We start from the raw sequence: 27,908 nt of genomic DNA, 5'->3' as shown, positions 1-27,908 counted from the left end.
CTAAGGCGGGGGGTCCCGTCCCCACGTCGTGTAACCAGGGTCCAGCCCCTGCCACCCCCACAGGGGAAGGTCCAGCCCACTCTGTCCCGGACCGAGGGTCCTCTCCTCCGGCCCCTATGCCGAGGGTCCATAGCCCCCGGCGCCGCTACTGCTCGCACCGCCCGGGGCCGGGGGTGGGGGGGGTACGTGTGGTTCCGGCCGTGGAGCGGGACGGAGGGCGCGGCGGGGACCGGCGGAGCGCCCGGCGATGCCAGCGGCCGGGCGGGGGACGGGGACGGGCCGGCGGTGTCACCACAGGGGCTGTGGGGTGCCCGGCGGAGTCCACGCGTGCACTGCTCGGGGCGGGGGGGTGCGTGGAAAATTCGTGGGACCGAGCTGGAGGAGGAGCGGCCGGAGCCGGCCGGGGCGGGGGGGACACGGCCCCGCTCGCAACTTTCCGCCGCGCCGAGGGACCCCGGCGGCCGCGCTGGCGGTGGTATCGTATGCAAATACGCACGCTGACGTCAGAGATCATGTGGGTTTTGGCGTAGATCCCCACCGATCGAGGGCTCTTTTTTTTTTCTTTTTTTTTTTCTTTTTTTTTTCCCCTTTTTTTTTTTCCTCCCTTTTTATTTTATTTCCCGCGGCGGGGCCGGGCGGCGTGTGCGTGCGGGCGCGCGTGGCGGTGCGGGGCGCGCGTGTTTCCCCGCGGGCCGGCGCGGCGGGGGCGGGGGGCGGGGGGTCCCGCGGCCGCGGGCTGCCGCGGCGGCGCGCGGAGTGGCGCGGAGCGGAGCGCGGAGCCCCGGTGCCGCTCCGCCCGGGACAGTCGGTGCCGCCGCCCTGAGCGCAGGTAGGAAACTTCCCAGGCGGGGACTCCCCTCTTACCCCCCCCCCGCGCCCTGGCGGCGCGGCGCTCCCCGGCCGCCCCCCTCCCTGCACACACGCACTCGCCGGCGCTCCCGCCCCGGCCGCTCGCACCCAACTTTTCCTCACGCAAAAAACTGTACGGTTCCCGGGACTCCGGCGGGGGCTGGGGCGGGGGGAGACCGGCGGGGGGTGGGAACCGGGAGGGTTGTTTGGGCTGGGCTCTTTAATTTTTTTAGATATATTTTTAATTTTCACCATGCAGCCTCCTTGCCCCTCCCCCCCCGCCCTCCGGCTTCCCCGCCACCTCCCGATCGCAAGTTTGGGTGAAGGGGGGAAAGGCAGGAGGAGGAGGAGGAAGGAGGGGGGGAGGAAAAAACATGTCTACGTTTGTCTATGTCGACATCAGCAACACAAAATATGGCGTCCGCTTTCGACAGGGCGTTACGTAGAGGCGAGCAGGGCGATTTTGTCAGTGCGGTCTGTAAAAAGGAGCCGCTGGCTCCCAAGGAGGGGAGTGGGGGGCAAAGCCGCGCCGGGGGTGCTGCGGGCGCAGAGGGGCCCGGGCGCCGCCGCCGCCACGCGTGGCTCCGCGGCCGGACTTGGCAGCGGTTTCTTCGGGTTTAATTTTTTATTAATTTTTTTTTTTCCCCTCTGCCCTCCCCTCCTTGCCTGCTCCCCCGTGACGCCGTGGCCGTGGCGCGGGGGTCGCTGACTTGTGCCCCGCCGCTGCCGGTAGCTGCGGAGCGGGCGGGCGGGCGGCACCGAGACGGGAGCGCGGCGGGGCAGAGCCGGGCGCCCCGCTCCATCCCTCCTTCAGCCGCTGCAAAAGTCTCTGGCTTTCTGTGGCGTTTTATTTTCCCCGTGATGGGGAGATTTGGGGAAACTCGGCCTTTGGCACGTTGCACCCACTTTTCTTTTTAGGAGGGGCGACTTTCCCTTTTGTTTTAGCAGCTTTAAAGCCATCACACAACTGTCTCTTTTTTTTTTCCTTCTCTCTCCCTCTGGGACGAGGGAGACAGCAAAAGACACAGATTTTTTTTTGCTCTTTGCTAGGAATAAAACTTGGAAGTGGGGTTGGGATGTGCCTGCCTGACTTCGGGGTATCGCTCTGCCCAGCTCTTCCCTGAGCCCTTTTGTTCACTTTGCTCCTGGGAATCCCTCCTTCAGGAGACAGCCTGGCAAGGGGACGTGGCCTTGATTTCCTCCCCTCTTGGGCTCCCCAGCCACCTCTTTGACAGAGGGTCCCCATCCTCTCAGGGCAGGTGCTCCTTTTAAACCTGGGGAGCTTCTGAGGGCCCTGCCGTGCAGGGGAACTCAGCAGGAGTTTTGAGTCAAGAAGGTGGAGAGCAAAAGGGGGGAAAGCATCCAGAGAGATAGGACTGGGAGGGAAGAAGAGGACTCTGGCTGGGTGGGAAGGTGACTTGGTGATCAGGATTGCCGGGTGTCAGCACCTCCTGCCAGACGGGTCCCGGAGGCAGCAGTGCAGGAGAAGCAGGCTAGGGTGGGCAGAGCATGCAGTGCCTCATGAAGCTGCACCTCTGGCAGCAGTGGGGTTGTCCCTCAGCAATGCTGGGGTTGCAGTGTAAGGCTGTCACCCAGGCAAAACTGGACTTCCCTATTTGATTTATTTTGTCCCACCTCGATTTGGGTGCACAGGTGGCAGGATCCCAGTTCAGGAAGGAATTTTAGCACATCCTTTAGTGGAGCAATGATGATCATTCCAACCAAACGCCTTTCCAAATTGGGACTGAGAACTAAAATGTCAAATGCCTCAATGTAATTCTTTTACAGCAAATGATGGTAAATCAGTGCCGCTCTCTGCTTCGTCATCCAGCTCACCTACAAATAATCCACGTGTAGTTGGTCAATGAGTTGTCTCTTTTTTTAACTACAGATTAAACTTTGTGTGGGGTTTGTCCCTCCTTGCTGGGGCTGGGTTAGTTGTGCAGGTGTGACTAGCAGGGGTCTGATGTCTCTAGCAGAAACCTCTTGCGTGTCGCCTTACTGGGAAATGGCATGTGAAGTAACAGGGCTGTGTGCGGCCGTGGTTTTATTAGACCCGTAGAGGAGTAATTTAGTTGTTTAAGAGGTATCTGTGACCGAAGTGCTTTGCCAATGTAATATATTCCTGTCCCGGTTAAGCCTTTCTAATGCAGATGTGGCTTCAGCCTGTTCTATGAACTCCACAGCTCTTTGAAACACAGAATTGCAAATTGATCTGTGGGTCAGGAAAAGCAAAGTACTGGCCAGCAGTTGGGAAGAAATAAGTGCTTAAAAGCCCGTGCATTTTAAAAGTTGTCGACTGGCCCTTATTTTACTTTGGCAGTGGAGTGCGTGTTTATCCCCTTCCAGGCTTCTGCAGCGTATCTGCAAAAATGAATGGCCGAAAGCTCTCCTGTGTTCGTCCTCCCTTGTTGTACCTGTGATGAACTCAGTGCCTGCAAGCGCTTATAGATATGCGTAGCTCCTCAGTTATCAGCCCAAAGCCGGTGTGATTACTTACCTTCATAAAATGTCATTTTTCCTGCCTGCTCACCCCAAAAGTTCTGTCAGTGTCCCATCGGTGTTTGAAGGGAGTGCGCTCCTTCCAACTGCTTTCTTTCGAAGTACCACTTTTTTTTTTCCTTTTTTCCCTAGTTACAATCAACAAGTTCTAGACAGTGTCTGTAAAATCAATAATCCATTTTATGAGACAGCCCAAGTTGTCAGTGTCATGTTTTGTTTTGTTTTGTTTTGTTTTGTTTTGTTGGGAGGAGGGGTTATTGTCTTTTTATTAAAAGTCCAAAAATTAAAGCTAACATTAAATATAGTGAAGTTTCTTGCTTCTTTTTACATTTGCAAACCAGTTTCAAACTGCTGCAGTCCGGAATGAGAACACACCAGATTTTGCTTGTCCTCGTACAAGATGAAGATTTTAATGCCAGGCATGACATCACTGTATTTGCATGTGTAACATCTTCGGCTTTTATTCTTTTTAGCTTTTCTCTAACTCAGATGATCCTCAGCGATATTATTTGGAGTCTTTTCTTGTTGGGTTTTTTTGACCCATGGCTAAATTATTTTCCTGTGTGTCCACTTAAGGAATGAAAACACCCACTGAAAATAAATCAAAATAGTATTTTGATGAGAATTTGTTCAGAAATGGACAGTGTCACAACTGAATTCCCTGAGATTTTAGTGTGGCTGTCAGGTTGCAGTAAAGCTGCATCTGCTTTTTGTGTGGAGAGAGTGTAATTGTAGTTTTGACTTTCTTTCCAGTATGAGGATAATTCAGCCTGCGTGTTCTTTCCCTAAAAGTTGCCACAAACCGAAGGTTGTAACTGCACATCTGTGTGATGGTTATCTGTTCGTATTGAAAGTAAGTAATAAAAGTAGGCATTAAAATAATCTATAAAAGCTTTAATTTAAAGCCATTAAAGTAATTGCTGGTCTTCTGTCAAGGTGTGCTTACATGTGTCACATCAGCTGGAAATAATATTTGTGGGTTTAGTTTCTTTTATCAACCCTTCAAAAATAGGTAGGTCTGAAGTTTACTGGATGTCATGATACAGTTCAGTCCTGGGGTGGTGGTAAGTTTGGTTTTTTTTCTGTAAACGCTGCAAGAGCTGTTGATTTCCACAATGTTACAAATACTTTTCATACAGGGTAGTATTTTGAGAGTTTGGTTTGCAAAGGTGTAGCAAAATGGGAATGAAGTGAATGGGGCTCTTGGAAGATGAAAGGAAGAGAGCTCAGTTCCAGCCTTGCCACCCCGAGGCAGCTCAGACATCACCAACCCCCCCTCTGTCCCTGAAACTGCCATGCCTTTGCAAGTCAGAAGGGTTGGTTGAGGGATTGTTTTGTTTTAAAAATTGTGTACTTTAGGTTGCTGTGAGAAACACTGTGAATTTGGATTTAAGACTTGGCAAGCTTTTCTCAGAACCCTGAGACCCAAAACCTGTTTCTAAAGTGAAAACCGAGTTTTCTGTAAAATGAGTTTACATAAGACGGCCAGTATTGTGAGTCTGCTGGTGCAACTGGGAGATCCAGTCAAATTGAGGGATATAGGGTTTTCCAGGGAGATGTGTGAAACGATTTTGTGTATTTAGCACTGCAGAATCTTAAAAAGTCTGGTTTTGATTAGTGAGCGGAGGGAGAATGGCACAGGCGATCAGAGGAGGTTTGGGCATTTGGTAACCAGGAGGGGACTTTAAAAAAGTCCTCCTGAGGGTGGTTATTCTGGTAGCAGATGACAGGGGTTATGGTGCCACATCCCCTGTGAAAGAGGCAGGCTCGTCTCTTGAATTCATGGATGAGACGGCACGTGCCCGAGCTGCCTGCAGCAGGCGATGCTCAGAGCGGGGCTGGCGATGGGAAGGCTGGTGTCGGTGCTTGGCAGAGGGGAGCGTTTGCCATCTGGAGGGCTGGCGGAGAAGAGAGGAGGGGTTGGGAAGCAAATGGGGAAGAAGGTGATCTGTAACGCCTCCGTGGTCAGAAATCACACATTGGGAGTGGAGAGAGGGGGATTTCAGCGAGTTTTGACAACCTTTTGTGAATCGACCTGGTGTGTGAGATACATGCCAGGTGATGAAAGCAGGACGCATGCGAGGAATTCAGTGTCACGCCAGCAACGAGCCTCCCCAGCTACATCTACAGTTTGTATCTATCTTCTCCAGGTTGTGGCCTCCAGGCAGACTTTCCAGTGGGGACCTGATCTAGCAAAGCGAAGCCTGCTCGCCACTGGCTTGCCTCTCAAAGTAACTTTTGCGGACGTTTTGGGAGGAATTTGCAGATACTCCACCATCCCCCCCCGGCCCCCCCTTAGACTTCAGGTTAAGCAGGGCTGTGGTCCAGGCTCACCTTTCGGCTTAGTTGCCATCTACACTGTTCACAAGCTCCAAAGTGATGTAGGTCTTCTCCATCTTGTACTGCCCTTCTCTCGCAGGCAGGGGAAGCCGGCCAGCTGCCCACCCCCTGGGGCTCTTGCTCGAAGGGCAGCCCCAGCATCCGTAGGATCACAGAACCACAGAATGATTTGGGATGGAAGGGACCTTTAAAGATCATCTCATCCAAACCTCCTGCTATGGACGGGGACATCTTGCACTAGACCAGGTTGCTCAAAGCCCCGTCCAACCTGACCTTAAACACTGCCAATGATAGAGCATCCACAGCTTCACTGGGCAACCTGTTCCAGTGTCTCATCACCCTCATGGTAAAAAATTTCTTCCTTATGTCCAATCTAAATCTACCCTCTTTCAGTTTAAAAACATTGCCCCTTGTCACATCACTACAGACCTTGGTAAAAAGTAAGCACGTATATATTACAGACTACTTAATACCTCATTACGTGGGGTACCTAGAGCCTAGGAGTGCACAAGCGCTTTGGTGGGGTCAGCATCCCACGACCATGGCAAGAACTTGCTCCCTGGGTGAACTCACTGGTTGTGGGTTTATCCTCCCAACCTTGCACAATGAGTTTGATGAGCAGCATTAGCAAAAAATTCCCCTTTGCTGCTGTAACAGCCTTTCTGCTTGTGGGTTTTGCGAGCACAGCTACGTCAGTGATGTGTCCTGCCCTGGGCTGATACAACTGCATGGTAAGCGTTAGTGGTACAGACCCAACATGAGATGTTCCCATGCAGAGATATCTGATGTCTGCACATCAGCACTCCTCTCTGGGAAACCCTTTTTACTGCTTGAGTTAAGCCCGAGTTAAGCCCAAGTTAAGCCCAGTCCTCCCAGCAGGAGCAGGCGTTGGAGGCTATGGGGCACAGGAGCGAGCGCATCCTGGCCCAAACACAAGTGGCTCTGTCCACGTCACAGGCTTCCCTCCAGACCAGTGTTACCTGACCACAGTGTAGTTCAGTTCACTTGGGAGACTCCTCCACAGCCTGAAATTCATCTTCTGTCCTGGAAAACAGTGTCAAAGCTGAAAAATTAAGTTACTTCCCTTGTGTTACTCCACTCACTGTCCCCTTAGCTGTGGGTTTGCATGGAAACAATCTTGGTGAGAAGCAACCCTCTGCTTCACTCCCTCCTTTCTTAAGCGAGATAGAGAGAATCACAGAATCACGGAATCACAGAATGTTAGGGATTGGAAGGGACCTCGAAAGATCATCTAGTCCAGTCCCCCTGCCGGGGCAGGATTGCCTAGACCATATCACACAGGAATGCGTCCAGGTGGGTTTTGAATGTCTCCAGAGAAGGAGACTCCACAGCCTCTCTGGGCAGCCCGTTCCAGTGTTCGGTCACCCTCACTGTAAGGAAGTTTTTCCTCATATTTATGTGGAACCTCCTGTGTTCCAGCTTGCACCCATTGCCCCTTGTCCTGTCAAGGGATGTCACTGAGAAGAGCCTGGCTCCATCCTCATGACACTTGCCCTTTCCATATTTATAAACATGAATGAGGTCACCCCTCAGTCTCCTCTTCTCTAAGCTAAAGAGACCCAGCTCCCTCAGCCTCTCCTCATAAGGGAGATGTTCCACTCCCTTAATCATCTTTGTGGCTCTGCGCTGGACTCTCTCTAGCAGTTCCCTGTCCTTCTTGAACTGAGGGGCCCAGAACTGGACACAATATTCCAGATGCGGTCTCACCAGGGCAGAGTAGAGGGGGAGGAGAACCTCTCTCGACCTGCTGACCACACCCCTTCTAATACACCCCAGGATGCCATTGGCCTTCTTGGCCACAAGGGCACACTGCTGGCTCATGGTCATCCTGCTGTCCACTAGGACCCCCAGGTCCCTTTCCCCTACGCTGCTCTCCAACAGGTCTGCCCCCAACTTGTACTGGTACATGGGGTTGTTCTTGCCCAGATGCAGGACTCTACACTTGCCCTTGTTATATTTCATTCAATTTCTCCCCGCCCAACTCTCCAGCCTGTCCAGGTCTCTCTGAATGACTGCGCAGCCTTCCGTTGTGTCAGCTACTCCTCCCAGTTTTGTGTCATCAGCGAACTTGCTGACAGTGCACTCTATTCCCTCATCCAAGTCATTAATGAATATATTGAATAGTACTGGTCCCAGTACCGACCCTTGCGGGACTCTGCTAGACACAGGCCTCCAACTGGACTCTGTCCCATTGACCACCACTCTCTGGCTTCTTTCCTTCAGCCAGTTCACAATCCACCTCACTACCCGATCATCCAGACCACACTTCCTCAGTTTAGCTGCGAGGATGCTGTGGGAGACCGTGTCAAACGCTTTACTGAAATCGAGATAGACCACATCCACAGCTTTACCATCATCTATCCACCGGGTTACGTCCTCATAAAAGGCTATCAAGTTGGTTAAGCATGACTTCCCCTTGGTGAAGCCATGCTGAGTGCCCCTAATGATCCCCCTATCCTTGATGTGCCTAGAGACAGCACCAAGGACAAGTTGTTCCATCACCTTTCCCGGGATGGAGGTGAGGCTGACCGGTCTGTAGTTACCCGGGTCCTCCTTCTTGCCCTTTTTGAAGACTGGAGTGACATTCGCTTTCCTCCAGTCCTCAGGCACCTCTCCCGTTGCCCACGACTTAGCAAAGATGATGGAGAGTGGCCTAGCAATGACTTCCGCCAGCTCCCTCAGCACCCGCGGATGCATCCCATCAGGGCCCATGGATTTATGGACGTCCAGGTTGCTTAATTGGTCCCTGACCCAGCCCTCATCAACCAAGACAGATTCCTCCTCTATCCTGACTTCTTCTGGGGCCTCAGGGGTCCGGGGCTCCTCAGGACAGCCTCCAGCGGTATAGACAGAAGCAAAGAAGGCATTCAGTAACTCCGCCTTCTTTTTATCCTCTGTCTCTGATATCCTCTTATCCTCTCCTCCTCTGAGAGATATATATATTTAGTATTATTTTTTAACTTGCAGCATTTTAATGATGTGATTTACAGTGTGGTCCCAGCTGGCAGCAACAGAGGGGACGATTAACTTCATGCGAGTGGTGGGAGGGGTGGGACGGGGACTTCTTGCACTGGTTTCTGTGGCCTATCATGGGCCTGAAATCTTAGTTTTTCTTCCCTCTTTTTCTCCCATTCTTCCTGTCCTGACCTTATTTCCCCTCTTAAATAGTAAGTATTTTTTTCAACTTGCAACCTCAAATTACCTGTAGATTTTGGCTTTTCTTTTGTTGTTAATTATCTGTTGTTCCCACAATTTTCTAATAAGTGTTAAAACTACATATTGGACTCGCAGTAGATTAAGACAAAAAAAACCCCACAAATTAAAAGAGATTTTCTCCCTTGTTTTGAGTCAGTGGCGATAACTAAGGAAGCCTCGAGTTCAGGGTTATTTAACCTCTTGTCCAGTCTGGTGAGCGAAGGAAGAAGTCCTCTTAGCAAAGCTATATAGGGAAAAATGTGTGTCCTTTCTTTTAAAACAGAATCTTGTTGTTTGTGGGTTATTTTAAATAGCACTCAAAAAAAAGCAGGTTCTGAGCTGCTGCTAAAGGCACCCTCAGAGAGGATTAATAAAAAAACAATATTTCTCAAGAACTCTCTGCCCCTTCCCTTGCCTGTGATGTATGTGTTCCTTTTTCTCACTCTCCAAGCTTTGGACTTTTTTTTCTTTTTTAATATCTCTAAACCTAATTTCATGCGTATTAGTTTCAGTTACTTTATGCTACACTTCACTCAGATAGCAGAAGTGGGAAAATACTTGTTCTTTTTTTAAATCTCATTTGCAAGAAGAAAATCCAACAGTAAACAGTTGGAGGTAGTAAGTTTTGTTGGATTTCGAAGAGTGCCGGGACAGAGGCTGCGGGAAGCGATGCGGAGAGGTTTTCCGTCCTCTCCTGCCGAGGGAAGCCAGTGCGAAGCAGACGGCGCCGGCATCTCCGAGCTTTGCTGCCAGGCTGGCAGAGCACTGCATGAAATAAAGGAAAGTCCTGATGGTTCTGGCCTCAAGTGTTTTTGAGGAGATGCTTTCCCCACCCCTCTTCCCACCTCTAAAGCAAATATGTTTTGTTGTGGTGGGTTGTTTTTCGGCATCCTCTTCAGCACAAACTGTCAGGCACCGCAGGGAGTTTTTCCTTGTCTTTTGTCTCTCCAGAAACTGGTTTATTTAAATGATACGCTGAGAGCACACTGCTGTTGTAAGCTTCGGTGCTTGTCATCTTCCGAGCTTCGGTACAGTTTCCTTGAAAATTGTGGAAGACGGTGTTATCCCAGAGGATCGTGGTCCCCCCCTGAAGCTGAGTAAACACCTTGCATCTTTCTAAAGAGGTTCTCCTTCCTGGTCTTCTGAGAAGAGCAGCGCTGGGTCAGACCTATTTATTTACATGTTATTGAAAGACAAGGAGGTTGTTTGAACGCTTGGCACCCTCCTGGGGAGAGCGTTTGGTCTCCTGGCTGGGTGTCCACATGGCTGTCACTGCTCCCACCCATGGTGAGACCACCGCTGCACCAGCACCCTCCTTTTGCTCAGCCAAAGGTGGTTACAGAGTCTTTTGTCACTCATTTGTTTCCTTGTCACTCTCCAGCATCCCCATGGCACCTCTTGCAGCTGTCACATTTCTGATGCTACTTTTCATCACCATCACGTAATGCTCGGTACCAGGAGCTGTCGTGATCTCGCGGTTGCAGATTTTTGGGACCTGTTCCTCATCTCTCAGGACTGGGCAGACAGTTTTTTTGCAGAGCCAGAAGCCCTTTTAGCTGCGCTTTAACGTAAGGCACAGGTAACCTGTGCTCAGGTACAAGCCTTGCCAGGAAGGCACTAGCTCCACTCTGCTGCCATTTTGAATGGTAGGTTTAATTTTCTTTGAGAAGCGGTAAGATGCTGAAAAAGCCTCGTGTGCGCTTTTTGAACCAGGGACAGTACCTGGGGATGCTGCATGGTGGAGTCCCCGGCACAGCTGTGCCAGGCTGCTGGCTGCAGGGGCTGGTGGCTGGTGAGGACCTGCAGGATTTTACCCAACTGCTGCGGGTAGGAGGTTTCCAGGTAGAGACGGTGATGAGTAAATTCAGAGGAAACTGCTGCCTTAGGAAGCCTTTACTTCCCTCCATCTGGCTGGAATCCTCTGGTGTAAGGAAGGAGTAGGCTCCACGTGTGTTTTAAAGCAATTGGAGTGATGAGGAAGCACGATGTGGTTGGAGGGAACTGTTTTCTTAACTGCTCTTAACTTGGCATCTTCTGTTTCTGTAGAGTCAGAGCATCCTTACAGTTTTGCAGTTTTTACAGGACGGCCCTCCTCTGTGTATCTGCCACATCTTATCTGTGTGCCTTGCGGTTTTGTCGGGGGGATAGAGGTGGTTTGGGAAATACTGCTGAAGGAAAACATGAGTTTCAAAATCCACAGTTAATCAGATACAGGAAAAATATGTTAGCACTCTGAAGTATTTTGCTTTCAAGCCTAAATATACTTGAAGTGCCTTAAATTCTGTTTGCTTGTTCTGTTATCCTGTATCTTAGCCTTTATAAGTACCTTGTTTTCATGTTTTACCTTATTTTTACATGTTTACCCTCTGTGCATGTGTCCAAGCAGGGAAAGGAGTATCACAAGATATTACTTACGCAGAAAAGAGCGTGTACATAGGAAAGGTCTTAGCTCCGGCCCCGTCTCTTCTCCAGCAGCAGATCAGAGTGCCAAGTTGGTGGATTTAAAGTTAATCTCCTGAAATCTGAACTCCTTTTTATTTGCTCTGCTCTTGCTTCTGGGCAAGCGGCAGACAGTCTTATTCTCCCTGCAAAGCGCTGGAGAGCGGGTGCTTTCAGCCTCTAGATCTGCAGCTCTGTGGTGCGGGGGATGACCGGGCACTGGCCCTGCTGAGCCCTCTGCACCACTACCACAAAATTGATAGGGGACTTAAATACGTTTTTTTTTAAAAAAAAAAAAGCCACAAACCCCTGTCTGCACCCTGTCCCCAGTTTAGGCAGAAGTACATTGTTAGCAGCATGTTTTGCATTTTTAATTTCTTTGCGGTACCCTCTTCCTTCCCCTCTTTCCCCACCTGCCCGTTCCCACCCTGCCATCGCTTTGGAGGGATCCGTCCACATCCCGGTAGGGTGCTTGCAGGGCAGGGAAAGCTCCTTTCTGTCTGCAGGGAAAGAGATTTTATGGTGCTTGACGGAGTGAGGGACCTGCTTTGAGATGTGCTATTAAATGTGAGGCACCCCCTGAAAAGTGTGGAAGGTACATTGTGGGGAGGATATTGGATATTTAACATTAGCACTGCTGCATCCCAGAATTGGTGGTGATGTGGTGACATCACGGTACTGTATGGCAGAAGATTTGTGGCTGTTTGCAGGCTGCTTTACTTACAGAAGGTAGCAGGCAGCAAGAGGGGATGGGGATTGCCACACGGTCTCTGCCATGCATTTAACTTTTCTCTGGGATGTTTTATGTGCAATGGTGTGAGGTGTAGGTTTGCTGTGTTTTGGAAATGGTGTATTTGCACAGGAAGGCTGAATTCGTACCGGAGCCTCCTCTCTGTATCGATTTCTGCAGCCAAGGTTGGAATTTGATCGTATTTTTCTGTCAGCTTCCTTGGACGTGATGCATCCGTTCTTATTTGCCTCTCACTGGCACAAGCAGTACCTTGCAGTAGGTGCAGCTCTCACAGGACTACTCAGACTGGCTGATGTTTTCATCTAAAATGCTTTTGTTATTTTATTTTATTTTTTAATCTGCTTGTATTTTGTTCATGCCTGTGTAGATGGGGGTCTTAGTTGTTCCTTCTTGTTCTCGCCCTGATCTTTTTACTGAATCTCAGGGTGGAGGCTGCTAGAGTGTGTTGCAAGGTTGTTGTCGTGTTTGGTTTGGTTTGTGCATCTAGGCGCTGCCATAGCATCCTCCAGAAGAGCTCCCACACCAAGCTTCTGGCACAGACCAGTCAGGAGACCCTTCTTGTGCTCAGATTCATGACTGCTGTTCTGCACAGCGGCGGAGGAAGACTGTGTTTTACCACCCTTTATTATTGATCTTTTACAATGTACAGATACTCATCTTGAAACACTCTTCACCTTTCACTGTGGCCTCTTGGCTTGGTTGGGCTTGTAGGTTGAGGAATTTTTGGCTAGCGTGTGAATGGCCCTTGTCCCTTTGCTGTGTTTTAAAATCAGTAAAAAATAAGTACTCAAAAAGTTAGAAACAGCAAGCTTGACACACACTTAGTACTGAAACTTTTACAATGTAGCTATGGGAGGAGGCGAGGTATCAAGAATCTTGTTATTTTTACTTTTCTTTTTTTAAAAATGAAACAGACAACTAATAGGAAGCTGGTTAAGAAACATTTGAAGTTGTGTAGGGTTTTTTTGGTCATTAAACCTTTTTTGACTTCTTTGGGGTTCTAAAATAGCTGTTCTTAAATTAAGTAAAATAGATGGTATGAGGGTGAGGAACAGCCCAGTGCACATCTGGGTTTGGCAGGGCTCTTCATACGTGAAGTTTCATCCTTAATGTGATTTAAATAGTTCAAGGTATTAAAGTCTTTAAATCAAGTTTTATAACAACTTTAAGATGCTCTCCACTTAAAACATGAAGGAATGTTACATGCTATGGGTTTTAAAAGGGAGCACTATACATTCATTGCTAATTCTATTCTTTATTATTAAGTCCAAGTAGTATTTTTTTCCAAGGCATGTTTGGCAAATGATAGTTTTTAATCAAATTACAGAATAAAATAATTACTTGAATTTTAACATCATAAACTTATTTTATAGGTCTTAATACATTGAGGATCTATTAAGGTCACCTTTGATCTGCATTGAAAGTAGGCAGGCAGAGCCTTGTTTGAAGACAAGCAAAGCCAAGTACCAGTTTTGTTAAAAACTAGAAGACAACATCACAGGAGGTGCTTGTCCGGAAGCCCATGGTTTAGGTGAGAGCAGGGTGTTGACAGAAGTGTTTTGTCTCTTCGGTGAGTACCTGCAGATAGATTAGGCAAATTGTAGTTAATTATTTAACAAAAGGCCCACGCTGCAGTTGCCTTTGACTCCCGTGCTACTTAACAGCTCTGATTTGGAGCGTGGAATTAAGACTGTAACTTTGAAATTGGGCTTTCATTTTCCTTTTCTCCTTCCCAGTGAATACAAGGCTCTGAGCACTACATCTGGAACGGATGAAGTGCAAACTTTTGCACTCTGTGCTAAGAACACTTACATAAAAGGGATATATTCAGATTGCATCTAAACCCCACTCAGTTCATGGGCTTGCTGTTGAAGATTGGTCTGTGCTCTCCCTATCCACCTGGGAGTCTTCAGGGAGTCTCTCTGCTACCAGTCCTTGCTTTTTGTGCAGACCCCTTCAGCTGTCAAGCAGAAAAAACTTAATCTGTGACAAGCCAGATGTGATGTGAGCTGAAATCCAGGAGAATGGTTATTCCTGGGAGCAGCGGGACTGACACCGACCGCTTTCCAGTGCATTTGACTGGTGAGATTGAATTCCTGCCTGCACTGGGACAGGGGTCAGACTAACCCCGCATCCTCTCCCCTTCATGGCACTGGTGATGGGGATCTCTCCTCCACACCCTGTCTGTTTTCATGAGACTGGTAGAAAGTTACTGTCTTTGAGATTTTCACCTCTGTCAAATGTGACAGACATTAGCCAGCAAGTTTAAAAAAAAATAACGCTGAGATTGATAACCCCACATACACATGAATGTAGAAGCAGCCAGAAGCCAACCTCACAACTCCTTTAAATCAGTGATACCAGCAAGGGTAAAAAGAAGGAAATGGAGTTTGGCAATGATGTCCAGACTTTTACCCAGTTTGCCTTGCCATCCCCCTTTTCGCTTTGCTGCTGCCTGGGCTGTAGGGCTGTTGTTGCTCCTGGCAGCCTGGCTGGCAGGCAGCAGCCACGCGGTGCCCTTCCTCGGTAAAGCTCCCGGCAAGTGGAGTAACCAAATGGTGACGGCCGAGGGATGCTTGATACTTCCCCGGCTGCATACATACAGACGAGGGGATGTCAACTCAGAGGTATGAAAAAGTACAGCAAAAATACTTTTTCACCACAGTCCTCGCAGCATGCAAGGCTGAAATCACAGGAGCTGTTCTTTGAAGTCAGCTGCCTAATCGTACTGTGAATTTGGCTTTGAACAAGCAGCTGAGACCTTTAAAAGGCCCAAGCCCCCACTCTTTTTGTTGGCATTTTTACGTATGTATCACTACAGGGTGCACATGTGTGCCTGCACACATGCATTGCATCGTCCGACCTGAGTAAGCGTTTGGGACAGTGCACGTGTGTTTAAGTAAGACGCAGCACTGAGGTCTTTTCACTCCCACGGATGTGTCGGAGCATCAGGACGGTCGGTTCAGACCCTTTGCAGTGGTCTCCATCCCTGCTGGGTGACAGCAGAGGGGCAGGTAGGTCAGGTGCAGTGCTGCTGGAGGTCTTGTGATCCGCTCCTGGGTATTACCATGGTGGGCAGGATGTGATGAAAGGATCCAGTCGTTCCTTCACATTATCACATTATAGGGAACGGGCAGACACTGCTGTTCTCGTCTTGCCTTTACCTCTGGGTTCACCAGCAGCTGCTTCATTAACTATTAATGGCCTGCTCATTAATGCTGTAAAAGGCTATGACCAATCTTGCAAATTTTCTGGACTCTTCCCTTGAAATATTTATGACTTGCTTGCTGTGCAGCAGGGCAAGAGCAACAGCAGAGAACATGCCTCCAAGTTTTGTTGAGCATTATTAAAGAGCTCATGAATATGAAGAAGCTGGCAGCTTCTCTCTTTTTTTTTGGCTTTCCAAGCTTGGAAACGTCTGGCTGTAGGGCTTGAATGGGCTGGTGGTTCACTGAAGCATCAGTGGCTCAGTTGGTGCCTTGGTGAGCTGTTACTCCAGGCAACCCCCTGTAACAGGTTGGATTCATAACCAGACTAATGTAGTCTAGTATCTGGTCTTCTGCCTTCTTAGCGGAGTCTTGGCTGCTTTACTGATGATCTGTACTTCCTGTAGTGGTTTCCTTTGCATGGTGCTCTGCAAGTGCCAAGGTATAAATGATACCTCCGGGGGTGGGGTTTATTACTTTTGTTTAACAGATGGGGAAGCTGAGGCACAAAAGTTGAACAATGTGCCTAGAGCCAAGCAATGGGAAGCCAGTAGAGGATGGAAATGGTTTTGCCCAAAACTGTAATGCTGCTTTTGATTGAAGTCTGGTTATTGTGAAAGCAGGAGAAACTCGCCAAGCCTCATCTGAAGCCATTGCTACAAGTTGTTCCCATCCATCCCAAACAGAGCTCCTGCATGGCTGCAGAGAGGAGCACTGAGTAGTGCTTTCCCTGGGAAGCTGCAGGTGGAGTTAGCTCCCTCTGGTACCAAGAAGCAGCAGGGAAACTATTTTTCCCCTCCACCCTGATTTTGGAGATAAAATTGAGTTCTTCCCATCGCTTACATCTACCAGCAATAAAGAGTCTGTCCACTAAATCCCAACTGCAGCTCGGCTGGTGGTGCACCAGGCAGATTAAAATCTATATTTCTTTCCCAGAGCCGTCTGCAGAGCAAACACATGTAAATACATATGGCAGGCTTTTTTTGGTAAAGTAGGGAGATATGCTTTAAAGAGAACAGGTATGACTCTAGGAGTGAGGACCAATCTGTACAAAGTTTGACATCTTTTCCACACGCAGCTGGCCTTTAGAGTAAAAAGGCTGCTGGGTGTTTGGAAGATGCAGGGTGCGTCAGGAATAACCAGCCTTTAATGCTGTTCGAGCTTCTGGACTTGCAGATAGTGCTGGAGTTGAGCCAGGCGGCAAAATAGATCTGTATCAGGAGCATACCTTGGTACAACTTTCTCATTATTATTTGTTATAGAGCGTGAATATTTTATCCCACATCATATCAAATTACAAGGTTTCTCTCCTGGAGCCATTCCTTTTAGTTGATGGAGTGAAGTGATGATGGATCCGGGGTAGAATTTCAAAGTCCTGTCCTTCACCGAAGTGGTGTTTAAGGGTTTATCGTAACACCTGAATTTTACGCTGCTGCAAGTTGAAGAGCCTATACGGATATCCTGGCGGTAGCCACAACTTAGTGGTAGAACGTTGTCATATTGTGCCCCATATGATTGCAGCAGGTCCTGATGGGACTCCATTGTCACATTGATCTCCAGGAATAGCCTGGCAGTGTGCTGAATGCCATCTGATTTTGCCCTCAAAACTAGCATAAGTGTCTCTGGGGAAGAATTCTGGGACTCTGCTGCTACAAGAATAGCATCCAGATCTTGAGTGACTCTTGTCACTCTTTATTGAAGCAATTCCTCCAAAAGCTGGAAAATGGGTAGATGCAGGAATCGAGTCCCTGTCCCTTGGCTGGTGCAGCTCTTCCAAAGACAGCTGCAGAGCAGGTTGTCATCATTTTTTTAGTTACCAATAGTGTCATTACCTCTCCATCTGTAGAGCTGTTCTCTTCCTTGTATGATCTGCCCCCTCATCCCACCAAGGGCATGAAGCTCTACCGAAGTTTTGGGAGCCCTTTCCTTGCTGCTTACTTGGTGGTTAGGAGGAGTCTGCCCAAAACAGACCCTGTTCCTCCTGTCTGAGTTTGGGGTTGAATCACAGGTGACAGATGTTGCAAAATCTCTGTTCCTCAGCAGAGGGAAGACCAATGTAATTCAAAACATTAGGGGCTGTGTCCTATCCCTGCCAAGGGAATCAATGATCAGGTATCAATGATGTGAGAAAATACAGTGGTGATTAACATTTTCAGTAAGTAGAAACTTGCTGTATCCTCTGAAATAACTGGAAGGGGGAGGGGTTCTCTGTAGAAACATCAACTTTTGGTTCTTGGTGCCATAACATGAACTAAAAGAGCTTCTGGCAACCAGAGAAATTCTAGATGTGTCTTCTGCATGCCACTGAGCTGCAGATTATGTTTCCAAGGGAAAAGCGTGTCTGTTCACACTCTTGGGCAGATTCCTGATTGCAACACTTTTGGACTGAGGACTGGACCATTGCTTCAGAGGACGCTGCAGCTCGTTATTCGTTTTCCTTTTCTGCCAGTGTACTCATGTCTTGTCAAGATAAAAATGATTGTTCACATTTATGAATAGTGGTTTCTAAAGTCTAACCTTTAAAGTGATGTCTTGGCATCTAAGTAATAAATGGGGTAGCAGTAGTTCATTGGGACTTCTGGGTCTCCAGCATTTTTGGTAGAAAACAGCTGTTAATTAGCTATATCCGTGTTTGCTGTGTGTCCCCAGGGGCTTATCCAGGTTTGGAAGTGTTAGCTTAAATTTTCATGAGCATTTAGATTGGTGGGTGCTCCAGCCAGCAGCTGCTTTGGTTCACACTAAATTCTGACTCAGGAAAATATTATCTAAGCCTAAAATTAAGAGGAAGAAAGGGCAAACCCATCCTTATAGTTTATGGGTAGAAATGGGGGAATAGGTCAGCTGGCCAAATAAAATGGATCCTGGTTGAGTCTGGGATGAAGCTATCCTGCAAGACCTGCTAAACTTGGCCTTTTCAGAAGATCTAAATGTCATTTGAGGTGTGTTAGTTTATCAGTTTTCCCGCTGATGCTGTTTATGTCCTGTGCTTGCCTTGGCTTAAGGAGTGCAAAGTCGCCTTGTGACAACCATGCTCACATAGTTGGATCCTTCTGCACTAACGTGACATGATGGGGCCACAGCCACCAGTGCTCCAGGGAAGTTGTGTAAGCCATGAGCACTACAGCTCCATCCTGGGTGATGAATCCTCTCCCAAAACAGCACTCATCTAGAGTTTGCGTATCAATGAAAACAGTCCTGTCAGGCTTTTTATAAAACCTTTTATTTCATGGCATCGGCATCTTGACACTTGCTTGACAGCATCCAGTGGTCCCCACCTCCAGTGGCCTGAGCAGCTCTGTGGAAAGGCACAAAGGCTGAATTTTGTATTACAACGTGGGTTGTAATGTATGCTGGGAAGTTAACTTGCATCTCACCTTCTTCTGAAAATAGCTTAGGGTTAAGCCATGCCTACGCTACAGACTTTGCCAGCAAAGCTGTACTGGCCAAGAAGCGTGGAGGGGTGTGATTCCCAAGTGTCACGGCCGTGCTGGCACAGCCCCGAGGCATGGCGTGCATACGCTGGGGAAGCCACCCTTTCTCCAGCCTGCAAGGAACTCATGCCGGGCTCATGTAGACCAGGGCTTTGCTGCGATAGCCTTATCTGCCATGTAACGTTTTGATAAGGTTACGTGGGTGTTTATCTGCTGCTGGAGTGCTTCTGGGGTCTTAGTTCCTGTAAATTTTTGAAGGGGTGTCTTCAGATCCTTCTCGGTAAAACAGAGGTGAAAGTCACATTTTAATGTTGCAGGTCGTGTCTCATCATCCTTCTTTGCAGGGTGGTTCTGGTGTTCCCTCTGTGCTCTGGAGCAGGGCATGGCAGCTGTTATTCTAGCTATGTGCCATCTAATGTTGGATAATGTTGCAAGATCCAAAAATAAAAAGTGGAAAAATATGTAGACAGAGGGAACAAGGCACAACTTTACCTCTTGGGCAGAGCAACTCCCTTCCCTCTTCCTAGCACAGCTTCACCCCCTGAGTCTTGAAAGACAGATAACTCCGTTGGGTTTTTACACCTACTCTGTCTTTCCACACCGAGTTTCAATCCTTGGCTCCCTTCAAGAGCTTATGTTGTTACACTGCTACTACAAGTCCTTTGGTGAAATACTGCTTCTCTCTTCCTCCCTAGCCTTTTAGAGTTACACGTTTCTTTGCTCGAGAAAAACACCTCAAGGTCATCCCCAGCCTCACTGGAGGAGCAGAGAAGAGAGCGGTTTATTAGTGCTTTTTTAAACTCTTAAAATACAAGCACCTGGTATCTGCTTGCGTATTTTCCATCCCAGTATTTGTGATACAGAAAAGTTTTGTTACAAGAATTAGGTGTAGACGCACTGAGACATAAAAATGGTTTACACAGGGTCAGGTGGAGAATTAAAACCTCCTCACCCATAGCCTGTCTGGGACCACACCCTCTTGCCTCTCCTTTTCCTTTGGTGCACCCGTGTCCCTGAGTTATGAGTTGCTACATGAATAGCTCAGCTTCTCAGTACAGTGTAGGATGCACTGATTTCCGAACGGGTCCCTAAGGATGTGCCAGCTGAGTGCCACAGTTGGCAAAGGCCACGTCAGACCTGCAAGTCTCTTATTTGTCTGTTTGCTTGTATGTTTAAAGTTAGTTACTTATTGCCTTTAGCAAAACTAGTGCAATCATTCAGTCTATTGGAAATGCCCAATTAAGTCTCAGATCAGATAAAAGTCTGAGATGTGATTAGCAACAAGAAACCATCAAGATTGCCAACTTGGCCTCCATGGGGAGTGTGAGTTCTTACTTGAAGCAAATACATGGCAAGGCTGTGATTTTGGATTGGTTTTCTCCCAAAATAAGAATGGAAAGTGTGTCATATTTTGTAATAGTCTTTACCCCCCGCCCAGTGAAACAACATTTTTTCTTCCTGCAAGGAGGACCCAGAAAATTATTTGCCTAGAGCAGGGTCCAGTCAAGATGCAAACATTCTATGGAGGATCGAGGCCTGAAATGTTACTGCTTTCCAGCGAGTTTCCTATATATAGAGAGAGAGAGATATATGCCTGTTCTCTTCATAGCCATGGAGGAGAACAGGGACACCTGGCTTCCCAGGGCATGGAGCTCTCATGTTTAGCCTGTTGCAATAGATCACAGGAGACGGGACCTCAGTGTAATGTCCTTAATTACATCTCCATTCCCTGTTCCTCCTCTTCCACACTATCCCCGCAGCCAGGAACTTACTGTTACTGTAGGAATTCACACTGACATCCCAACGTTCAGAAACAATACTTGCTATTTTTACCTGTTTATTGGGGTTTTTTTTGGAAGCAAAATGCTAAAGACAAACAAGTCAATAAGCAAAGCGTTTAAATGAATGTGCAGTCATTATAACTGATATCAGGGCAAAGGAATGCAAACAGGCCAGTCTGTGGCTTGATGCTTTTAGCTCCTGTCCCTCTGTTTTGTTTTTAATTTTGAGCACAGGAAGGGGCCAGTATATGACCATATGCTTACAAAATGCTGGCTACAAATGTCTTCCAAACAATGTTGTCATAGTAATGATATGTCATGTATGCGTCACGTTTTGTCACACTATGAATGTACCTGTGTGACTCCAAACCTCACTGTGTTTCCTTCACCTGTTCTTTGTCCCCAGTAATAACAATTGTTACCAGTCAACTTCTGCATCCATTCTGAATAAATTGGAAATGTGATTTCACTTCATTTGGTGCCGGTGGGAAATTCTTACCCTCGGAAATTTGCAAGGGTATTGCAGGGAAAATGGTAAGCAGGTGCTTAAGCGTCGTTGATGTTGATCAAGTGAAGTGTGCTCTTGAGCCTTAGGAGCTATTGCCTCTTTCCAAGCGTTTGTCTTAATGGACGGTTCTGAAAGAAGGGGAATTGATGTCCAATTGCAAGGCCCTAAAGATGGAAGTGCACCTTGAGGGAAGGAATAATCAGCAGAAGTTGATGCTGATATTGCTGTGAACATCATCATGGTCATACCTTTTCATTTTCCAAAGATAAGATCCTTTCAGCATGATCTAAAGATTCCTTCAATGTTCAAAAGTTGTTTTTTTTTCTCCCCTTGTGATTTGTTTTCCCTTATTTTTCTTGTCATGTAATCGCCTTTGCAGTTTTAACAAGGTTTTGAAGTTAACACTACTTTGAGGCAGCGCTATCTAGGCCAAAGAGGTTCGCGCCTCTTTGGTGTGAGCGAGTTCTTGTGATTTCTGGGGAGGGACGTCTTGTGATGAGAACGTGGAGGAGCAGAGAATCAAGGCTTCTAGGTCCAGATTCGATCTCTGCGGCTTTCCCTCCTGTGAGCCTTTGGCAAATGAGAGATGAATGCAGACTCCATATAACCATCTTTAAAATAGATCTCCCTTGGGGAGCGTATGGATTAATTAACATTTCAGAGGCGCTTTGAGTTCCTTTGATAGGTGTTGCAGAAATGCAAAAGGGTTTTTTTTTCTTGCTAGACATAGGCTCTCTAAAGGACGTATTTTAATGATGTTGGTTTACCACCTAAGAGCTCTTTTTCAAATGGAAGACTATTTAACTTCTTATGTATGTACCAATATGGTGTTTTAGTGCCAATTTAAGCCAAATAAAATATACAGCATCTGGACCAAGACTGGATTTGGTACCTTCACATCATGAAAGCTCATGCTGATAATTTGTCAGTAGCCTCAGGGCTCTGATAGTAATTTGCTAGATGCTATACTGAACCTAATTTGCATCTGTATTTACATAAATGCTTTAATTAAAATTATATGCACCATTCTGAGATAGATGAGCAGCACTGCCTGCTATTTATTTACGTTCCCTGACAATAAAACCCTGCCTCGGCTGCTTCTTGCCGATTGTACGACTTGATAAGGCTATTTGAGGTGTGGACTAGAAACTTGACAGGTTTCTGGTTAGGCTCTGCTGCAAACTGAGGAGCGATCTTAAGCTTCCAGGACTAAATTCTGGCATTATTTTAGCAGCAGAGAAAATTTGAGCATCTTGATTCTAGGGGTCAAATTTGGTCTGTGGATGCTCTAGATTTAGGCTAGTTGTGTGCAGTCAGGATTTATAGCTTCTTGCAGATGATGTCTGCTTTGTCACACAAGCAAAATATGAAACCCCACTCATATTAAATATGAGGCTCATGTTAAATAGGGAAATGAAAACGCACTGCTAGCTACCCCGAAAAACTAGGCCAGGCTCCTCTCGACCAAATCTCCAGGTATCTCTGAGGCATAACAGTTGGCACAATTCTTAAAATACACACAGGCTGATTAAATGCTGGCTTACAGCACTCGCTACACTTAAAGCATTAGCAGTGAATTTTAAAATCAGATGGACACAAAGATTTTTGAAAGAAACCTTCTCCAAACACAGGGTTGCTCGCTGAACCCCTGCCCTGGCCTGCTCTCCTACCCCCAAGCACACCAAAAGGTCATCTTGGGAAAGGCAGAGCCACCAAACTTGGTACCAACAGAGGTACCAAACCTGTGGCGTTGGTCCCAATCCAAACCAGTGGCTGTTCCAGTGTTGAAGCAGGGCTGCAAACCCCAACTTCCTGGGGCTCAGGTCCCACAGCCGCCCGCTGGTCCCTCCCCAGGGGCTGGGCTGCGGCGCCGGCCTCACCGGGAGATGCAGCGGGGAGGGCAGCAGGGCAAGTGGGGGGCTGAGGGGGACAACCGGCCGATGGACCTCCCTGCCCAAGGAGGCAACTGCAGAGCAGATTTTAACACAAACACATATCCCACCATAAGAGGACGCTTTCCCTAGGGGGACGTTTTTTCTCCCTGTGCGCCACATTCCAGGCCCTCTCCTTCATCTGCTCCTCTTGTGCTGAAAAAGCTTTACTAGCAGAGAGGAGCCCAGCTCTGCCCACCCTCCTTGCTCAGTTAGTGACTGTAAAAAGCAGGACTGAGTAACCACTCGGTACCTTCCCCTCCTCTCCCTCACTGCAGGGGTAAACGAGGGCTGCTTTCCTTCCGCTGCCTTCCCCACCTTCCTATCAAGCATCAGAGCACCCCCGCGCCATAATGAATTTAATATGGGAAGTGTTTTCATCCTCTTATTATAGATGAGGTGAAGCGATAGCTTGGATTTATTTGTGCTATCCCAGTTTAAATTGAGGCTGCGGCTTCACAAGATTGCAAATCTGGCTTTGCCATGCCCGTCACTCGAGTGAGACCACCACGTCCCAGCAGTGCAAAGCCCTGCCTGGCTATGACCCCGGCAGACCCCAGCTGCGGGGCAGATGGTGTCCCCGATGGCGTATCGCCTCTGCAATCATTGGTGGCTGCCGTTTCGGTGCATCGAGGGCTGTGGCGCTGCGATGCCCATGGGAGCGGGATGGGCTCCAGCCCCCATCGCCATGGGGTTGCTCCATACCGCCCTTCCCAGCCCTGCTCACCCTACATCCTCAGACACGTGTTTTAGCCTGCTTACTAAACCTCCTCATTTAAATATTTAGGCCACTTTGCAACAAACGGAGATGCTTTTGTGCCTGTGCTCTTGCTGGTGGACTTCAATAAACAGGTTTTGGCCACCCATCCCACGACAGGTTAGTATGTGGGGCAGTTTATCCTCTTCGACAGAGCTATCAGACAAACGGGTTAATGTATGAATATGCTGAACGTGAATGGACTCTCTCAAACTGGATTCAGAAATGACTGCGGGGTCAGAGGTCACCAGAGAAAGCGACTGGTAATGCTCAGATTTATATAGAATTGTAGAATCATAGAAGTTTGGGTTATAGAATCATAGAATCATAGAATCATAGAATGGTTTGGGTTGGAAGGGACCTTAAAGATCATCTAGTTCCACCCCCCCTGCCACAGGCAGGGACACCTTTCCACAGTTTCTTTGGCAACCTGTTCCAGTGCCTCACCACCCTCACAGGAAAGAATTTCTTCCTAATATCTAATCTAAATCTACCCTCTTTCAGTTTAAAACTGTTCCCTCTCATCCTATCGCTTCATGCCCTTGTAAAAAGCCCCTCTCCCGCTTTCCTGTAGGCCCCTTCAGGTACTGGAAGGCTTCTATGAGGTCTCCCTGGAGCCTTCTCTTCTCCAGGCTGAACAGCTCCAACTCTCTCAGCCTCTCTTCATAGGAGAGGTGCTCCAGCCCTCTGATCATCTTCATGGCCCTCCTCAAGGAATGAGAGTCACCCTTGGGCCAGGGCAGCTCTGGCCCTGCCACAGTGAGGGCAGTTCTCTCATCTGCAGCACTTCAGTTATAGATGTGCAACGCTGGAGGCAGCATCCAGCAGCCTAGGGCAGGACTGGCACGGTGTCCCTGATGAAGACAAAGCTTAACTGGGGAAAATCATGGCAAGAAAATGTTGGGGTTTCGTCATTTGCATATCAGAAATCATGAAGCTGTGAGGCTGGGGGTTTTGTTTGCATTACACAACTGGTGTGGTGGAAATGATTACTCATCTTTCCCATCCCAGCTCTCCAGACTGGGAAAACAGAATATTAAAAGGCTGAGGGATCCGTCCTGATGATCTTGCACATGCCAGATGGGTGCCTCAGGGCCAGGAAAGAAATGCTTGGCTTAGTCAGACCCCTTTCGAGCTCTGACTTGGAAGCATGCATGCAAATGGCCTTGCTTGCTTTATACCCAGGTCCCTGCAGAGCAAGGTCTTGCTGAAGCGAGTGCCCACCTTCCAGCAGAAGCGCACTTGCTACTCAGGCTCTTGGGCAACGTGTTGTTATTCCCAGCATCACACCACCACCAAAATATGCCAGAAGCATCTCTCAGAATTAGAAAGACTCCATCCTGGAAAAACACTTGAGAGCCAGTTCATTAGCTGTTTGTTTTCACCAAAAGTTGATTAGAATTCCCAACTATTGTATTTATTTTTTTTCTGCTGTCATCTGGAGTTGCAAGCAAATTTGCTGAGTTGCTCCTACTACAAACTGTCACCTGTTGGTAGGCGTCCTCCTGGAAGTGTTCTTTCTCCATTTCCCACCTCTGTGTACAGGTGAAGTTGATACGAGACCTTCAAGGTGTCTGCAACAAGTCACCTCCTCCTAAAACAGGATCCAGCCTTTTGTCACCCGAGGCCAGTTCTTATTTATTATTTCTATTTCAGAGCGCTTCAAGACACACATCGGGTTGATGAAACAGCATAAAGCAAAGCTGGATGCTGTGCCAAATAGTTCATAGACATGGAGGAAAACTTGGCAGAGGGGCAGAGAAAGGGAGGGATGATTTAATGGTAAAACGTGTGTGTGAGTGTTTAATGTTTGTCTCACATTAGCTTTCCTAGATGTTGTCAGCTTAACAGCAAAGATGTTAAATAGTATTTAATAAAAACAGAAGCAGTATGGGAAGAGGGCATTTACTGAATTTAGAAATCAATCCAGATGCTCTTTCATTGTTAGTTAAGACTTCTAAAAGAAATCTACCTTTTTCATTTGGAGTCACCCAACAAAACTAATCCTTGGCTCAGATGGATGTTTGACTTCAGTTCTGATGTTCCCTTTTTCTTCTTTTTAAACTAAAAAAGCCTTAGCTTTAAAAAAATGATATGGTATTTGAAGAATCAATAGAAAAGCTGACCCAGATAAAAGTGTGCAAAAATTGGTTTCATGCCCTAGAACTTTTCCTGCACACTTTTTGATGCAATGTGTCTTATGCTTCAAAAAAGGAGGTAACATAGAGTGATCTCGGCAGCTTTGAAGAATTGTTCTGGAAGAATAACAAGGAGCACTGGAGAAGGGGGTGTGCACGTGTACCTTCTTTTTCCCCCTCATTAAATATATCATAAGACGGAAGAAATTAATGTCATGTTGCTGGTTATGTGGAAGGACAGGATAAATTTTGTATGAAATTTGGTTTTGTCTGATTTTTAAAGGGTGAAACTGCATTTCTCCTTAACAGCTCTTCACAGTAGGACGTGAACTGCACTTTTTCTTCCTTGGTTCAAACCTCCTCCTACTGGAATGAGTGGCAAAGGTGTATCCAAATAGTAGCAGGATTTGCTCGCAGAAAAGTAATTATGCCCTGGATCCTGGATCAGGTAGAAAGCTGTACAAAGCATCTGCTGCTACAGATGTATTCCAATATAAGTAGAATCCAAATCTTAATTTGATTAAAATACAGCACTTAGATCTGCGGGAGTCAGACATTCTGTGTCTGAACCTGTATTGCTTTGGCATCCAAAAAACATCCCAAGCTGTTAAGGGCTGTGGACCCAGAGGCGTAACAAATCCGTGTTCAATGCAGGCATCGCCCCAGTGGAGGTGGTAAATTGATAGGACAGATTTTTGGGACCACGAGACTGGCAGGCTGCAAGGAGAAAGTTTTGTTCCACCCCTTTGTATTCTCAGCGTTAAAAAAAATGTCTAGCTGGAGGGGAAGGATGGGCCCAGAGTTACTGGTTCTTAACAGAATAGGTAGACACAGTGCCCAGGCTGTGCTGGCTGTCCCCAGGATAGGGAGAAAAGGCCACAAAAGCAAGTGCTTCATGGGGATTTCCACAAGCCTTTCCAGTCCTCGGGGTCGGACGCTGTTTTTCACTGCTCGACATACGCAGACTTTCCCCTTTCAGCTGCGTTTAGTGGAGCGCGATGGGGACTGAAGTACTGGTGCTGAGGCTGTGCAGCCGGGGAGCGAGTGCCGCAGGCAGGCACGTGCCCCAGGAGATGCTCGCCTCAAACGTGCTGCTCCGGGAGTTTGCAGTAAGGAGAGTGGATGAAGCTCAGCACGAAGCATGACCATATAGCAATGTGTAGTTGAGTCCAGGCAACGTTTCCAACAGTCCCTTTGTGGCTCCTTGATTACTTGTAGCTGAAAGTAAGTCACCTGGCATGAAGAAAGACATCGGGGTGCTGGAGAGAGTCCAAAGAAGGGCAAGGAAGCTGGTGAAGGGTCTAGAGAACAAGTGTTATGAGGAGCAGCTGAGGGAACTGGGGTTGTTTAGTCTGGAGGAAAGGAAGCTGAGGAGAGACCTTACCACTCTTTACAACTACCTGAAAGGAGGTTGTAGCGAGGCAGGTGTTGGTCTCTTCTCCCAAATAACAAATGATAGGATGAGGGGAAACAGCCTCAAGTTGTGCCAGGGGAGGTTTAGATTGGATATCAGGAAAAATGTCTTCACTGAAAGGGTTACCAAGCATTGGAACAGGCTCTGCAGGGAAGTGGTGGAGTCACCATCCCTGGAGGTATTCAAAAGATGTGTAGATGTGGTGCTTAGGGACATGGTTTAGTGGTGGACTTGGCAGTGCTAGGTTAATGGTTGGACTTGATGATCTTAAAGGTCCTTTCCAACCAAAACGATTCTATGATTCAATGAATGTAGGGGCTGCTGACCCAGGTGCATCTCACTTAACTTTCCAGATCCAGACACATGGATACTCTTACTGAAAATAAGAGACTCAATAACACCTAATGGCGCTGGTCTTCAGGAGCAAATGGATCACAAACACCAGGCAAGGAGAAAGTTTTGTTCCACCCCTTTGTATTCTCAGCCTTAAAAAAAAGTCTAGCTGGAGGGGAAGGATGGGCCCAAAGTTACTGGCTCTTAACAGAATAGGTGGACACAGTGCCCAGGCTGTGCTGGCTGTCCCCAGGATAGGGAGAAAAGGCCACAAAAGCAAGTGTCTTTGTATTGTGTTCACTTCAGTTCTCT

General features: G+C 47.7%; 1 protein-coding gene across 1 annotated transcript in view; it reads left to right on the top strand.

Moving 5' to 3' along the window:
- Positions 1 to 738: 738 nt before the first annotated feature.
- Positions 739 to 27,908, top strand: part of ZHX2 (zinc fingers and homeoboxes 2) — a 77,402-nt gene continuing 50,232 nt past the window's right edge. Inside the window, exon 1 of the mRNA XM_068396219.1 lies at positions 739 to 829. The gene's annotated coding sequence lies outside the window, so the exon portion shown is untranslated. The remainder of the gene's footprint in view (positions 830 to 27,908) is intronic.

Source organism: Nyctibius grandis, chromosome 3 (assembly GCF_013368605.1).
Source record: "Nyctibius grandis isolate bNycGra1 chromosome 3, bNycGra1.pri, whole genome shotgun sequence".
Classification (NCBI taxonomy): Eukaryota; Metazoa; Chordata; class Aves; order Nyctibiiformes; family Nyctibiidae; genus Nyctibius; species Nyctibius grandis.
The sequence above is the reverse complement of the archived record's forward strand: the minus strand, read 5'-3'. Positions and strand labels throughout refer to the sequence as shown.